The 6539-nt window shown below is 42.7% G+C and overlaps 1 non-coding gene across 1 annotated transcript; it reads right to left on the bottom strand.

Annotated features, from left to right (window-relative positions):
* Positions 1-3730: 3730 nt before the first annotated feature.
* Positions 3731-3849, bottom strand: LOC120610922 (5S ribosomal RNA). Its single transcript, XR_005655026.1, has one exon. It is a non-coding gene; the product is annotated as a 5S ribosomal RNA (ribosomal RNA).
* Positions 3850-6539: the final 2690 nt, after the last annotated feature.

Below are 6539 nucleotides of genomic sequence, written 5' to 3'. Positions count from 1 at the left end.
TCACTAGCCTTAGTAGTAATGAGCCAGACAAAAGGCCATGGGGAAGGAGTGGAATTGCTAGAATGCATACAACAGTCTGAGAAGAAAATCAGGTCACAGCAGCCCCTGCTCAAAACCCTCCCAGGCTCCCATTGCTCTGACTACAGCACTCAAAGCCCTGCACTGTGGCCCCATCACCTCCCTGGCCCCATGTCCCCTCACTCTCCACTCCAGCCACAACGGCCTCCTCCACGGTCCCCAGAAACTCCAAGCTCTTCCTTGCCTCTGGTCCTTTGCACACCTATTCTTTCTGCCCGGAACACTTTCCCCATGACTGCTTTCTCCTCGTCCTTCAAATCTCTGCTCAGAAAGGCCTCCTTCAGCCATCCCGGCTAGATGAACTTGGACCCTTCCTCAGAAGTTATTTCTCCCTGCAACCTGCTTGTTTCCTTCAGAGTAAATGCCACAGTGCATACTGATATGCTAGATCCTTGACATACACCTTTGCTGTCGGTCTGGACCGGGAGCCCCGGGAGAGCAAGGAGGCTGTCTGCCTTAGTCACAGACATAATCGCAGCAGCTCACTCAGGGCCTGGCACATAGTAAGTGCTCCTTTTGCTGAATGAATGACTCGATAAATAAAAGAGTGAAAGAGAGAGAAGGAAGGGAGACGGGATTTGAAAAAGGAGAGGTAAATAAAAGGAAAGAGAGGGATAGAGGGAAGAAGGAAGGAAGAAAAGAGGGAGGAAGGGAGCAAAGGAGGGAGCAGGGGAGGGAGGGAGACTCATAACCTGTTTTCGTACAGCCCTCAAGCTAAGAATGTTTAAAGATTAAAAAAAAAAAAAGAAAGTGCAGCAAAGACTGTATGTGACCTGAAAAGCCTAAAATATTTATTATCTGGCCCTTTAGGGATAAAATGTGCCTATCTCTTAGTTAATGCATTAGTTTATATTGCTATAAAACAAATTACCCTAAAACTTAGAGGCTTAAAGTAATATTTATTATCTTTCACAGTTTCTGTGGGTTGGGAATCCACAGGGAGCAGCTTTGCTGCACAGTTTGGGCTCAGGGGACTTTCATAAGGTGGCAATCAAGACGTCTGCTGGAACTGCTGTCATCTGAAGACTTGACTAGGGCTGAAGGAAGAACCACTTCCGAGGTGGCTCACTCACGTGGCTGGCAAGTTGGTGGTGGTTGTCAGGGGGAGGACTCAGTTCCTGTCCATGCAAATCTCTGCACAGTGCCACTTGAATGTCCTTGTAATATGGCAGCTGGCTTTTCCCAGAGCAAGTGATCCAAGAGAACGAGCAAGAAGGAAGCCAAAGTGTCTTTGACAACCTAGCATCAGAAATCACCCGCCATTTCCACAACACTCTGTTGGTCACACAAGCCAGCACTGTCCACTGTGGGCAAAGACTTCACGGGCATGACTATCAGGAAGCTATCTTGGAGGCTGCCAATCACGGATAGTAAGTGACAGCTTGGATTTGAACCCAAGCAATCTGGCTCCAGAGTCCATGCACTCACCACCCTATACAGATGTCCCTCAATGGCAAAGGGTTGGTACACTTTTTAAATACTTCATTTTCATATAAGTTTTAGATTTACAGAAAAAATTGAGATGATAGTATAGAGTTCTCATATACCCCTGCAAATTTTCCCTATTGTTAACATCTTACATTAGTATAATACATTTGTTATAATTAGTAAGCCAATATTGATACATTATTATTACCTGAAGTCCACAGTTTTGATTTCTTTAGTTTTCACCTAATGTCCTTTTCCCAAGATTTCATCCAGAATACCATATTACATTTAGTTGTCCTGTCTCCTTAGGTTCCTCTTGGCTGTGACAATTTCTCAGACTTCTCTTTGTTTTTGATGTCCTTGACAGTTTTGAGAAACGCTGTTCAGGAATATTGTAGGATGACCCTTTACTGGGATTTATCTGACCTTTTTTCATGATTAGACTTACAAGGTTATGAGTTTGGGGGAGGAATATCACAGAAGTAAAGTGCCATTTTCATCATATCATACCCAGGTTGTATACGATCAACATGATTTATGACAACCGATGTTGACCTTAGTCAGCTGACTGAAGTAGTGTTTGTCAGGTTTCTCTGCTGAGAAGTTACTAGTCCTGCTCCCTTTTCTATAACATGCTCTTTAGAAAAGAGTTTCTCAGTGCAGTCCATTTTAAGGGGTGGGGAGCTATGTTCCTCTTCCTTCAGGGTGGACTATCAATTATTTAAAATTCTCCTGCATGAGAGATTAGTCTCTTCTCCCCTGTTTATTAATTAATTTAATTCTTTATTTATATCAGTAAGGATGCATGGACACTTACTTAGTACTTTCGGTTATAACACAATAATTTTTGTTGCTGACATCATTCCAATTTGGGCACTGAGAACTCTTTCAGCTGGCTCTTAGTGAGTAAATTTAAACTTTCACATATATTCCTAAATTAGATTCTAATACTTTTGGCAGTTCATATTTCTATCCACCATAGATTGAAGTTTTTGTTTTTAATAACGTGAAATTCACATAAAACAATTAACCATTTTAAAGGGTACAATTCAGTGGCACTTGGTATATTTACAATATTGTGCAATTACCACCTCTCTCTGGTTTAAAAACCTTTTTATCACCCCAGAAAAACACACTGTACCTATTAAGTAATCACTCCCCACTTATCCCTACCTCTCATCTCCTTGTGACCACTAATCTGCTTCCTGTCTCTATAGATTTGCCTATTCTAGATATATCATATAAAAGGAATGATGTACTATGTGACCTTTTACGTCTGACTTCTTTCACTTTGTATAATATATTTAAGATTTATCAAAGTTATAGCTTGTGTCAGTTCCTTATTCCTTTAAATGGCTGAATATTATTCCATTGTATTTATATACCACATTTTGTTTATCCCTTCATCTGTCGATAGACATGTGAGTCTTCCACATTTTGGCTATTGTAAATAATGCTGCTGTGAAAAGTGGTGTACGCAGGATGGGCTAAATAATAGAATGGAGGTAGTAGAGGAAAGAGTCAATGAACTTGAAGATAGAGCAATAGAAATTACCCAATCTCAACAACAGAGCTGTGGGACTAAAAGGTCCAATATTCTTATCATCAGAGAGTCCCAGAAAGACAGGAGAAAAAGATGTAATGTAGAAAAAAATTTTTGAAGAAATAATGGCTGAAAACTCCCCCAAATGGCAAAAGACACAAGCCTACAGATTCCAGAAGCTCAGCAAACCCCAAGCAGAATAAACTTAAAGAAATCCATGCCCAGACACATCGTAATCAAACTGCTGAAAACTAAAGACAGAAAAACTCCAGAAAGCAGCCAGAGAGGGTAACCCATTGTGTACAGAGAAACAACTGTTTCAATGACTGCAGATTTCTCATCAGAAAACATGAGGATGGAGGCAGTGGAACAATATTTTTCCAGTGCTTAAAGAAAAGAACTGTCAACCTGAAATTCTATATGCCGTGAAAATGTCTTTCAGGAATGAAGGTGAAAGAAGGACATTCTCAAACAAAGAATAACTAAGACAACTGGTTGCCAGCAAACCCGATCTAAAAAATGGTTAAAGGAAGTTCTTCGAACAGAAAGAAAAGAATACCTCCGCTCCCCGCAAAAAAAGGTTAAAACTTTAGGAACAAAGACCTACAGAAATGGTCAATCTCCAGGTAAATGTAATAGACTATTTCTCTCCTCTTAAGTTCTTTAAAATAAATTTTTTAATGCCTACAGCACCTGGTATTCCTAGGTGGTCTCCCATCCGAGTACTAACCAGGCCTGACCCTGCTTAGCTTCTGAGATCAGACGGGATCGGGCACGTTCAGGGCAGCATGGCCATAGACTTCTTTGAAATATTTGATGGCCAAAAGCAAAAAGTAAACCAATGACTGATGAGACATTATAGTTATAATACACGTGACAACCCCCACATAAAGAGGGGAGGAGAGAGGGGACTAAACAAAGTTCTAAATTTCACTTGAAAGAGAAGAATAAAAAGCAAAGGAGATGAGCAGAAAATAAATAATAAAATGGTAGACCTAAATTCCACCATATCTGTCAAGGCTTGAGACGATGGCAGTCCCAGCCAACACCGTGATTGCCACCTCATGAGAAATGCAGAGGCACTTAGCTAAACTGTACGCGGATTCCTGGTCCACGCGAACCAAGAGGAAACAAAGGTTTGCTGTTTTTGGCCATTAAATTTTGGGATAACTTGTTACAGAGCAGTGGATAACTAATATAGTGGCCATCAGAGTCTGCCACCACCTGGGTCCTGTCCAGCATCTCTGTGTTGTTAGAGATCTCTCAGTGAAACTGTCTTAGTCTCCACCCTCACAGGAGACCCAGTTTCTCTGCCCTACTCAAGCATGGCAAAGTTACACCGGTCACAGAATAGTGAGTTGTTGGAAGAGGGAGGATTTGAACCCAGGACTGTCTCACCCCAGATCTTGACTGTTCGATCATATCGGCAGCCACTATCAATAAATCTTCCCATTACTCTCTCCTCCAATAGATTGTCAGCTCTTTGAGGGAAGGGATTTTTGTCTGTTTTCCTCACTCCCAGAGTGATTGTGGAGGAGACACTGTTCCATGACCTGACCGCTGCCAAACCTTCCTTGCTAGATCCAGTTAGATCTGGGCCAGAACAGAGATCACTTCCTGTAAATTCTCTCAGAGACTGTCTGACATGCTGGTTCCTGGAACAGGCCCTAGCCCTGCCTGGGCAAGTATGTAAGGCATTTTCCTCTTGTGTTTCCCCTTATCTGGGGCGGGTCACGTCCCAGCAGCCCCCATCCACCCTGCCCTGTCCTACATAACCCGTTAGCATCTGCTGCATGGGGCGGAGGATTTCCATGTCATCTTACCGCCAGCCAAGATGCTCCTCGTATGTAAGTTTCCTTAATAAACACTCGATGTAATGATGGAATCATTAGCCTCTTTCTTTGGTTTCTTGGCCTCGAGAAATTTTGCGTAACATCAATGCCTGGCACTTATTGAATAGATAAGACCCCATGTCATGTGGGAGCAAGCGGCTTCTCACTGCCTCAGCATCTGCAATAGGTCTGGGGCGGGCACTGGAAAGTTGTCTTTTAACAAGCCCCCAGTGAGGGCCTGATGCTCTGGAAAGTTTGAGAACTCTTGGTTCAGCTCTTCCTCCTTCTCCCACTCCAACTGCATACCTATAGATTACCGCATCTCACATGCCACCTCCTTCTAGAGTACTGCCCAGATACTCCCTCCTCCCCCAACCAGGACATCCATACGGAGCATCGTGATTCTTATTGATGCCCCTGGGACCCCTTTAAGGCAGAGTGGGTATCTCTTGTGTGTCTCCTTCTCTCATGTAATCCTACAGTAGGTACAAGTACTATGACCCCGTTTTATGGATGAGCAAACAAAGTGCTTCAGTAGGTTCAGTCATGGGCTCAGGGTTGTAAATGGCAGAGAGGCATCCTGGACTCTCGTCTGAACCCAAGTCTTGTAACGAGAGTCAAAACAAACATTTTTTGAGCACCTATTACGTGCAGGCTCCAGTCTAAGCACTTCACACACGTTAATGTCTTTTCTCCTCCCAGCAACTCCGTCAGATGGCAGCTGGTATCTTTCTGCTTTATAAATGAGAAGACAGAGGCACTTAAAGGGTGTGTATCTCCCTGACACACTGGAGTGCCCAGTAACTGAGTTCCTCTTTTGATTCCAGATTTGTTTGTTTGGAAATCTGGACATACTTTAAAGCTATTGTTTTTCTTTGAACATATTGTCAGATAGAAAAGCAAGTAGTTCAAAGGAAAATGCATCAGATTGGAAGAATATGCATCAGATTGAATTGGGCTTATCTCAGGGGCAAGGACAATGAGGAGTTATGCCCCTTCTATTATTTTATTATTATTATTATTTATTTATTTATTTGTTATTTAAGGATACATAAAGACATTCTAGCAAAAGAATTTCCCAAAAGGCAGACAGATAGGAAAGAAAATGTGGTGCTCTTCCCCCGAGGACTCCGCCCTCCACCCCACCTCAGTGACTAGAGCTGTCCACCACTTGCTTGCATGTCCCTTTTCCTCCACATTTATGGCCACCCCAATGGCCCCAGGCAAAACTACAACATAAGGTTTTCCTTTCCTGGTACACAGACTTCCTCTTTCTAAATCAAACATTTCTTAATGCTGAACTTTCTTTTTTTCTTTTTTTCAGAATAAGCATGATTTACTTTTACAATCGGAAAAGAAAAAGAGAAGAGGGTCCTGGTTTAGGATGAGGAGTTAGCCACAAATTCGAATTTTCAAAATTAAAATATAAAGAGATGAAATCACCTGGCCATCCCAGCTCCCAGAGCTAAGGGTCTGGTGTGGGCACCTCAGGCACTTTTCCAATACTTTCTCAGAGAGCTTTCTGGAATGTAGGGTCAATGATTAACTATGGATGTTTCTGCTGCCAGGAGCTGAGACAGCAGACATTTACGGAGCCCCCAGGCCCAGGGCTTGAGCAGAGGACTGTTTCCCACAGGCCACGCCTGAGCGAAAGCAAT

The sequence above is a fragment of the Pteropus medius genome, unplaced genomic scaffold, assembly GCF_902729225.1.
Source record: "Pteropus medius unplaced genomic scaffold, Ma_sr-lr_union100, whole genome shotgun sequence".
Classification (NCBI taxonomy): domain Eukaryota; kingdom Metazoa; phylum Chordata; class Mammalia; order Chiroptera; family Pteropodidae; genus Pteropus; species Pteropus medius.
This window is presented reverse-complemented; position numbering and strand designations above follow the sequence as displayed.